This window comes from Rana temporaria, chromosome 1, assembly GCF_905171775.1.
Source record: "Rana temporaria chromosome 1, aRanTem1.1, whole genome shotgun sequence".
NCBI classification, from domain to species: Eukaryota; Metazoa; Chordata; class Amphibia; order Anura; family Ranidae; genus Rana; species Rana temporaria.
In genome coordinates, this window is record NC_053489.1 from 550,223,229 (window position 1) to 550,234,013 (window position 10,785).

Below are 10,785 nucleotides of genomic sequence, written 5' to 3' on the forward strand. Positions count from 1 at the left end.
TGGCACATCTAACTCCCCTGATGTTTGTGTTTTCACGAATAGCTATAGCCAAGGATTCCATAACTATTGCAAACACCAGGGGAGCCAGAGGACAACCCTGCCTAGTACCCCTATGAATCTCAATAGGTTCCGAAAAAATACCCTGAAAGCGTATATTAGCTTTAGGGTGAGAGTAAAGTGCAGATAAGACTCCAAGAAATTTCGTGCCAAACCCCCAACGTTTCATCACTTCTAACATGAATGGCCATGATACTGAGTCAAATGCTTTCTGTAGATCAATAGAAAGAAGCATTCCCCTTTGATTAGTATCACCAGTCCAACCCGAGTTCAAAATAGAGATCAGATCCACAGCCCTCCTAACCTGATCAGGACCTTGCCTTCCAGCTATGAAGCCTACTTGATCTTTACTAAAATACTGGCCAATGAAAGAGGACATTCTATTGGCCATTACCTTAGTGAGTATCTTAAGATCGTTGTTAATGAGGGATATAGGTCTATAGTTTTCCACCAGGCTATGGTCTTTTTCTGGCTTTGGGATAACCGAAATATAAGCTAAATTAAGTTGCCTGTCTATGGGAACTCCACCGGTCATGTGATTGAAAAATTTAACCATGTAGGGTGTTAAAATGCTCGAATATGTTTTATAATAAGCACTTGAAAACCCATCAGGGCCCGGGGCTTTATCTAATTTCAGGTTTTTAATTACTAACAATACTTCTTCAGCTGATATGGGAGACTCCATCATTTCTCTATGTATTTCAGTCAATTGAGGTAGATTCAAATTGTCTAGAAAATCATCCATTCCCTCTGAAGAAGAATCGTCAGTGGATGCATAAAGCTTAGAAAAAAAATCATGAAAGGCCTCCATTATCTTCCTAGGATTCAGGGTAAGAGAACCATCAGTCATCCTTATTTTAGGGAGAGATCGTGATTGAAATCTGGGAGAGAGTTTATGAGCTAGCATCGGGCCTATTTTATCTTTAAATTTATAGAAATTAGCTCCAGTCCATTTCATATCTTCCCCAGCTTTAGTGGTAAGTACCAAGTTTAGGGCTGATCTAGCTGCATCAAGTGCCTGAGTAGGAAAGTTAAGAGGATCAGATTTATGTTTTTTACGGAGCTCTATATAGTTGTTTTCCAGCTTCCTTATGTCTATGTTTCTTTGTTTCTTGAGGCCAGCGGCCACTTGTATAATTTTGCCTCTGATAGAAGCCTTGTGGGCAGCCCACAGAGTTTCAGGGGACACATCTCCTGTATCATTATGCTTAAAGTATTCTAGAAGAGATTGCTCAATATCCTTCATTAGGGCAGGGTCCTTCAAAATAGACTTATTTAGTGTCCAATGAGACACTTTAGGAGAAGTGTCCTCTCTCCTCAGTAGTGTTGCTCACGAATATTCGCATTGCGAATATTCGACTCGAATATAGCATATTCGAGAAATCGCGCTATATTTCGAATTTCGCGGTGAATATTCGCAATTCCGAATATTCGCATTTTTTCAATTTGATTTTTAAAACAGATCACATCCTATCGACGTCTAAAAGCATTGCTTGTATGATTAGAGACCCTGGGCCGAGTAGCTAAGCTGAGGCGATCCTTTTATGTTGCCAAATTGAAAGAAAAAAACATTGCGATTTTTCGCTATTGCGAATGCGAAAATGATTGCGAATTTTCGATAACTGTGGTAGGAGAACTCTGATTGTCTCTGATGCAAAAGGGGGGGGCTTTGTGTATGTTTCTGTTATGAATATTTGTATGTTTGATATTATTTTTTTTTGTAAGAAGGAAAAAATTGTGCATACCTTAAAAAAAAGGGGAGAATACAGCAGCAACTCAAAAATGTTATACAACATAAATTAATACAAGACAGAAAATGGAGTCGCTCTACAAGAATAAAAAATATGTCTAGTGACAAGACATGTGGGCAAATTATAAAATAAGCAAGCGCAAATAACTTGTGAAATACACAGTGAAACAAATATATAAAGAAATATAGTCCCAATAATAGAAAAATAATCTTTCATAAAAATGTCTTTGATATGTGAAGTGAAAAAAAGTCCAAAGCATGCAGCATGAACGTGTTCAATCTTCAAGGTGTTTGATTGACAAATGGCTGTGACAGATGGATAGAGTAAAGAATCACCACCAATGCAAAACACTTTTTATTTTGTATTGTAAAATATCAAGAATATTCTGAGCCAATCAGAGTGCTCCTTCTGCATTTGCCGAATATTCGCAATTATTTTGTATTGTAAAATATCAAGAATATTCTGAGCCAATCAGAGTGCTCCTTCCGCATTTGCCGAATATTCGCAATTATTTTGTATTGTAAAATATCAAGAATATTCTGAGCCAATCAGAGTGCTCCTTCCGCATTTGCCGAATATTCGCAATTATTTTGTATTGTAAAATATTACGAATATTCTGAGCCAATCAGAGTGCTCCTACAGCATTTGTCGAAATTGCGCAGTAAATATCGCATTCGCATGTTGCGATATTTCGATAAAATATCACGAATATTCTGAGCCAATCAGAGTGCTCCTACCGCAGTTATCAAAAAATCGCAATTATTTTCGCATTCGCAATAGCGAAAAATCGCAATCATTTAATTTCGATAAAATATCCCGAATATTCGAATTTAGCGAATATATCTCGAATATTCGAATATATATTCGAGATATATCGCGAAATCGAATATGGCATATTCTGCTCAACACTACTCCTCAGTGACAATATAACCATCGAGTGATCTGACCAAGAAACATCAACTATGTGAGACTTAATGGCAGCTGGCACGTGATGGTTAGAGATTAATATATGATCTATACGCGAATAAGAATGGTGAGGGTTAGAATAGTGAGTATAGTCCTTAATTTTGGGGTTCAACTCCCTCCAGATGTCAGTTAATCTAGACTGATGTAGAATGCGTGCTACTTGTAGACTAAGTTTAGTCGGTCTGACGATTCCATTGACAGAAGGTTTGGACTTATCCAATCCCGTGTCAAAAGCTAGATTAGAGTCTCCACCCATAAGAATGATCCCCTCCATAAATGGTCGGAGGGTGTCAAGCATCTGAGAGAAAAACTTTTTCTGACCTCTGTTAGGAGCATAATAAGAAATAAATGTGTATAGTCTGCCATCAAGGGTACCTTGTAACAATAGAAACCTACCTTCCGGATCTCCAAATTCTTTAGTCAGGTTAAAGTTACAATACCTAGAAAACAAAATGGCCACACCCTTAGTTTTGTTTTCTGCTTTAGCTAGGTAAAACAATGGAAAGTGGGCATGCATAAAGGAAGGGTTGTATCGTTTAGGAAAGTGGGTTTCTTGAAGGAAAACCACATCTACACGGAGAGATTTGTATACTTGAAAAGCTTTGCGCCTCTTAACAGGAGAATTCAACCCCTGAGTGTTGTGAGTAACAACACTAAGGGGTTTAGATACATCATTCGATCCAGCCATAAGTCTTGTCGACATCTATGAACATGCAGGACCGTACAGATATCATCAATAGTCTCGCAAATACGAACAATGGCAGGCAGGCTGAAGAAACGAAGAGAGTAAGAAGAAAGAAAAAGAAATGAGAAGGAGAGATAATAAGAAAAAAATAAAAAAACATATAGCACAATAAACTATTAGATCGTGCAAGGTCAATTCGTGACCCAGAATGGGGGAAGAGATTGATTCTCCTTCCCTCATTCAAACAAGAAATTTTTGCATAGTCCCAGAAAAGGACTATATTCTTACCCATTGGGTCGACAAAGTGTCGACACAAGAGGTAAGTTGAGGTTCAATACCTCACCGTCGTCAGTTGCCGACAAATTAAACATAACACCTTAAAACAAATTTTAGAAAAAAGGCATTTGAATCATAGGATGACCAAAAAAGAGGAGAAAAATCTAAATAAAAACGGCATTAAACTAGATATGTAATCCCGGAGTCTTCCCTTTTTTTTAAAAAAAGAATCCGGGATAAAATTCATCTGAATTAAAGAATAAGAAATACGTCCTGAGTAAGTCTATTCAATATTCAGGGTGTTTGGTCACCTCCAATTTTCCTGTATTTGACCTTGTTCCATGGATTCTGAGTCGGACTAGTAGGAGTGTTTCTCTTGGTAGATTGAACTGGAGGTGGAGTAGTGTCCATAGCAGGTTCAAAAGAAATAATTTTCAGATCAAACAGAAGTCTTTCACCCTCTTGGAGACTATGGATCACATGGTTCCTACCATTATAATTGAATTTTAAGGCGAAGGGGAAAGCCCATTTATATTTGATGTTTTTGTTGATGAGGGCAGACAATAACGGTTTCATTGCTCTTCTTTTCTGAATGGTATATGGAGAAATGTCAGAGAATATTTGTATGGTATTACCTTGGTATTGAAGATTCTCCTGTTGTCTGGACCGTTTCATAATGTCCTCCTTGGTAGAGAAAAAATGAGGCTTGACCACCACATCCCTGGGTAAGCCATCTTTTCTTAGTGGGCCTAATGATCTATGAGCCCTATCAATTTCTAATTTTATATCAGGCATAGATGGAAGGAGGATTTTCATAATGTCTCGTATTGCTGAATGAACGTCCATAATGGACTCAGGTAGACCCCTAACCCTAAAGTTTTCTCTTCTTGACCTGTTTTCCAAATCATCAATTTTAGCCTGAGCGGCCTCTAGTTGTTCTTGTAGGAAGTGGATATGGTCATCATGTTGTTCAGTTTTCGAAACGTTAGTGTCCAATTTATGTTCCACCGAGTCAATCCTGTTGCCAAGACATTGGAAGTCTGCCCTAATATCTTTAGTAATTTTCTCAGCCGTAAGAGCTAGACCCCTTTCCATCATTTCAGAGATCCTATTATAGAGATCAGCAACATTGAAAAAAACTTCTGGAGCATTTTCAGTATTAGCAGTCACTTGTACAGGGTCATGTGAGGGAGGCACCACAGAAATCCCATGTTCTGCCATTGCGGGTATTATGCCCTCCCGAACTACAGATGAAAATAAGGCTGTAGTTGTAGATGAACCTAATAAAGGAGATGATGAGGAGGGCGGCACATGAGACGAGAACTGTTCTGTTAACTGAGGTTCCACCATAGACACCTGAGGACCTGTAATAGGAGGGGTGTCCATATCAAGGAGACACTCTTTGATAATTGAGTTCTTATTTTTTTTTTTAACCTGTTTCCCCTTCATATATGAGAAGCGCTGTAAAGAAACCGTATCAGTATGAGTAAAGTTGCTTTATAGTTTAGAATCTACAGTTCACTCCAATATCAGCTCCTATAGGTGTAGTAGACCTATAACTATCATCAGTCAATGGGCGTTAATTATGTGATCAGTCCAAACCCAGTTTCGAGCCTTTATAGCAAGTATTGTAAAAAGACCAGCTTCATAAAAACGCCTCAAATTACATATCATGCAGGTTTCATGTTAGCATATAGAATTGCAGCTCATGTCGACTAACATCAGACGGTGCGTTGAAACACCTCAGTAAATTCCCATAGTAGGGATAATCATAGGATAATCCTCAGTTTATAGAAAAGATAAATGTTTTCCAAGGTATTTCATCCAGTTCTGAGGTGATAATTTGACACCCCACAGGGTGTAAGGATCACTGTGTATACCTATACCTCTGTTAATATTATTAGTATGAATCCTGTCAGTGAATCTCCTATTTATCTGGAAAAAATCAAGGTCTCTGCTAGCCTTAGAACAATATGTTTGAATATTAGTCTCCCACATCCACGGTGTTGTAGATAGTATATTAATGACCTATATATGGCTCAGGGTTACCTTATTCTGAAGGCTAGTCTTTTATATGCAGATTTAATGAGGGAAAATTTTCAATTGCTGCAATATCTACCTCACTTTGAGTGTCCTGTGTCGGTATACTGGTAGGCCACAAGATGGCAACGTTACCTCAGCATCAGTAATACCATCTGCGTCATAGGGCCTCCTACTATGCAAACGAGTCCTTCCTCCAGTTTCAAGATGGGGTGTGTGATCCGGATATCACCCGCAGAGTGGAGGGCATCAGGTAAGGGTTTCACTACGATCGGATCGTCAGCAATCCCTATTCCACCCGACCGTGTCTACTTAGGCCATATTATGGTGATTGTGCACCCGTGAGGTAAAAGGCCTCGGTGTCCGTCACTATAGCGGGTAGCTCCTCCGCTGAAGAACGGGTATTCTCCCAGTGGCGCCCGCTCTATGAGTCAGGCAGCCCGGTATAACGTGGATAGGGGTTCTTTCTTGTTTCCCTTCTCCCTTTCTTCCTCTTCTTTTTTTTTACCGCTCCGCCGATCCGTCCAAAATTGAGCTCGGTGATGTCCGAGGCTTTGTAGGCCTCAAAATGGCCGCTGTGATCCTATGAGGGATCAGGCCTCTTCATGTACCAGTGAGCTGGCGAATCATCCGGATCTCCCAAAAAGGAACGATGCGGCCTATGGAGAGTCCCGGGTACCGGATTCTAAGTTTGGGGCAAATAGAATCCTGATTCGGTACCGGATGGCTATCGATTCGTTTAGGACAGGCAGAGCTCCCTCAGAACACGTCCAGCGCCATCGACGTCCAGGCCACGCCCCCGCGACTGAGGATTCTATTCATCTTATCTTAGATGAGTGTCTGATATAGATGTTGATGGACACACACACACAAACAATGGCATGGGGGTTTCCCCCATCCCCCATTCTGTATACATTTTATGGGGGAACACCATGCAAAAATGAAGACATGAAGTCACCCCCCAAAAAAATCTACACCAGACCCATATAAGGCTACATGAGGAGAACATGGCCTCTTCTCCACAACGCTGGCATAAGGTTCATGAGGGTCTGGGGATAGGGGTCATATTGAAATCTGGGATTCCCATTTGACAATAAGGAGGCCCCCAGATAGCACCTCCTTTGTGAATGAGTAAGGGGGACAGACAGTAGTATGTTGGGTAGGTGCAGCATGATTTGGCAGGTAGAAAGAGTCCCCATTTGCAAAGAACAATGTATTGAAAGAACAGGTTGACAGCACAAACAAGCCCGGTGGAGATGCTTACCTTTCCAGGGCCACTTACAACTATGAAGAGAATTGACAGTGGTCAGAAGACTCAAGGATGCCGACAGCATCTGCCACAAGGAGCAAAGTGCAGTCTGGTCGGTCTGACCCAAACAGGAAGCTTCCTGAAAAGGTAGATATAGTCCCTGATCTCTCTCTACTAATCCGGTACCTCTCCCTGTCAGCGCACTGTCCATGTCAGATGGGGAACCTGTGCTTAACCTGTCCACTTGTATAAAACATGTCCTAAATAGAAACACAGCTTCTCTTAACTACCTCCCCCATCTGCATTGCTGCTGCGGTCAAGCACCACCTGCAGTGGAGAATAGAGTCTGCACTTGCCTACAAGTAGGCTGGGTCATTCACAAAAAAATGTAAAGTGTAAATAAAGACAAAGGCCCTTTTCACATGATCGTTTCGATCAGGCCCGTCTGTCAATTTTTCAGGCGGACCTGATTAGACAGTCCATTCATCTTGTCCAATGGACTTGTGTTCATTTAAACCCGCCTACCCCCGATCCAACCAGGCTTATGCCCTGTACACGATCAGAGTTTCCGCCCGAATAAACTCCGATGGGTTTTTCCGACGGAATTCCGTTCAAGCTGTCTTGCATACAGACGGACACACCAAATTCCGACTGTCAAAAACGCTGTGACGTACAACACTACAACGAGCCTAGAAAAATGAAGTTCAATATATCCGATCATGCGTCAAATTGTTTTCGAGCATGCATGTTTTTTTCTCCGTCTGAGTTCCATACAGACGAACGGAATTTCTTTCTAACTCCAATAGCAAAAAAGGGCAGCTACATTTTTTGGTTACTAGTAACTAGTTACTAGTATTGTTACTAGTGTGTATTTTCACTTTTAGTTGATGCTTATTTTAGGTGTGTTTTATTTAGCGCTGTATTTTTTCTGTTCCTCTTTCTAACTCCGTCGGAATTTCCGACGGAAAAATTCAGATGGGGCATACACACGGTCGGAATATCCGATGAAAAAATTCCGTCTGACTTTTTACATCGGGAATTCTGATCGTGTGTACGAGGCACTACAAAAAGCAAATGGAAGAGGATCCATCCTCTTCCATGTAGGTGAATCAGATCGGAGGTAGTCAGGTGTAGACGGACAGTTGGACCATTTACACCTGACTGCCTATAGAGCAGAGTGGGCTTGGTCCATGCCTGCTCTGCATAAACTGAATGCTCTGCTCTGATCAGCAGGGGGTTAGCGGACTTATCCCCTGCTAAGCAGAGCGGATCTGCCCCACCTAAATGGAGCCAAACACAGTTATTGACAAGTCTTAACCTTCCTGGTGGTAATCCCGAGTGTGGCTCGCGATGAATTTTTAGTACCAAAAGTGGTAACCCCGAGCCACGCTCGGTATTACACTGTAGTGATACTTACCTTGTCCCTGCGATCCCCGATGTCCTCTCACTATGTCCTCTGGTGATGCTGGTGTTCCGTCAGATTAGACAACCCTTCATATCTTGTAACGGAAGTGACGTTCTGTCGCCGCCATCTTGCTACACCTCGCACTCAGCCACAGTACAGATACAGTGAGAAGGCAGCAAGCGGATATCTTATTACACCCACCGGAGTTTTGCATTTCACACTTATTTGTAACAATAAACTGAGTTTATATACTAACATACAGTATTTAAAAATAATTGACCTTCTTTTGGTGTTAAATTGATGCTGATCTGATCGAACACCACTGATTTTAAAATTCAACATCAAAACAGTCTGATGGATTTGAAAATACTGGATTTTCTCTATATAAGCTCTGTTTACTGTTTCATGCAAAACAATGTATCGCTTTGACATTCAAAAATACTGCCATAATCAGACCGCCAGGGAGGTTAATAAAGAAAAAATCTTCCATAATATACATCCATCATTTATTATGTTTCCCGGTAATGGAGATCCATGTCTATCAGGATGCCCTGTTAGTAAATAGGGCCGATGACATTGCAGTTGTTAAAGGAGCTGTGGTACCTCCAGCCACCAGTGTCATTAAAGCGGTGTTCCGGGAAAAAAAAATTAAAAGCCAGCAGCTACACATACTGCAGCTGCTGGCTTTTAATAATAGGACACTTACCTGTCCTGGAGTCCGTCGATGCCGCCGCCATTGCGGGTAAGAGAACCCAGCAGTGTTGCCTTTCGGCTTCATGCCGGGAACCCTACTGCAAATGCGAGAACCCAGCTCCTTTCTTCTATTGGCCCAGTGGCTGGGGGAGGAGGAGGGAGCCCTACGGTGATGTCACGGGCCATGGCCCGGACTCCCAGAAGTGGGAAAGGATACCAAAATGTGCCGGGGGGAGGGGGAATCAGATGAGCGGAAGTTCCACTTTAAGGTGGAACTCCGCTTTAACAATCATACATAGTGGGAAGCGGTCATATCTAATAGTGATACTGGGTAAATGTTTGGGCATTACAAAAAATGGATACCTCTAAAGGAGGTGGGACTTTTAGGGCAACAACAAGTATGTTGACAACTGGGTCATAAAAATATAGAAATTTATTACAAAATAGTATTACAAAAATAGTCAAAGAATAAACACTTCAAAGTAGTATGTCAACATCTAAAATAAAAAATTGGAAAAAACTGCTGCTATGAGATCATCATGTACCCCAGCACAAAACTGGGTATATGGATGGTCGTTTCCAACGCGTTTCAAATGCTTTTAGTAATACATCCTTCTTCAGGGAACATTAGCAGTGAGGTTTTTCTGAAAGATGAAATATAAGAAAATACATATATACAATGAAAATACTTGTTACCAGACACAGACACTGCAGCATGTGGACAATAGAGGGGAGGAAATGGGAAGCTCAACATGCAGGGGGGAGGAAAAGGAAACTCACCCTCTCCCAAGCTTGGAGTGTCCAGATCGTCCCCAGAGAGCCCGTGTGTGCGCCGGATCCAATGTGGCCAAGTCAGATGGTATGCTCAATGCCCATAGGTCTCCCCCACTCCCAGAGGGCTCCAAGACCATGAGGGGTGTGTGAAATAACAAACGTATTCACATAAAAAGTGTCAGCAGCCAAGAATGGATATGAGGTATCACAACTAAGGGAAAATTTAAATAAACACAAAGGGTCATTAGACCAATACCCAGCAACAAAACACAGAGTGAAACAAAAGAGCACCAAAAAGTACTCACCACTCCTAATCAGTAGGCTCAGTATGGATAGACCAGCATTCCAAGTGGAGATGAAAAATAAATCAAAAATAAAAGAAAAGAAAAAGGTGGTCAGAGACCAAAATGACCTCCCTCTCCAACAGTGGAGGGTAGGGAAATGATTGCTGGACAAGCCCCTCTGACTCCCTTATAAACTTACCATTGATGATGCAGCCCCAGGTGAAATGAATGATCTCCTTGTAACAGAGCAGCTGTCATTAGTGATCAAATCACTAGCGAGGAAAGCCTAACCACAATAGTCCCTGCCTTCTCCAGATCAGCTGAGCCTGAGAGTAGAGCATTCGATGCAGACACCTATGTCACCTATGTGAGTGCTCATCTCCCCTGGCAGTGGATGGAGGAGCCCTACTAAATTGAGAGGGGGAAGCACTACAGACACTGAACAGGGCATCCGATAGGCCCCAAACCGGGCAAGGTGTTTAAACACACGCAGAGTCTCAGATGGAGACCATAGAATGCTGCAGGCAGGTTGTCTGAATCTGAATCTGAATCTGAAATTATTATTACATGTACATCAAAAATACATTACAATCTTGATAATTACA

The 10,785-nt window shown here is 41.5% G+C and overlaps 1 long non-coding RNA gene across 1 annotated transcript; it reads right to left on the minus strand.

Annotated features, from left to right (window-relative positions):
• Nucleotides 1-9,588: 9,588 nt before the first annotated feature.
• LOC120925001 lies at nucleotides 9,589-10,517 on the minus strand. The gene is made up of 3 exons (XR_005746512.1): nucleotides 10,202-10,517; nucleotides 9,903-10,107; nucleotides 9,589-9,766 (listed from the first exon to the last, which is right to left on the minus strand). It is a non-coding gene; the product is annotated as an uncharacterized LOC120925001 (long non-coding RNA).
• Between the last annotated feature and the right edge of the window lie 268 nt (nucleotides 10,518-10,785).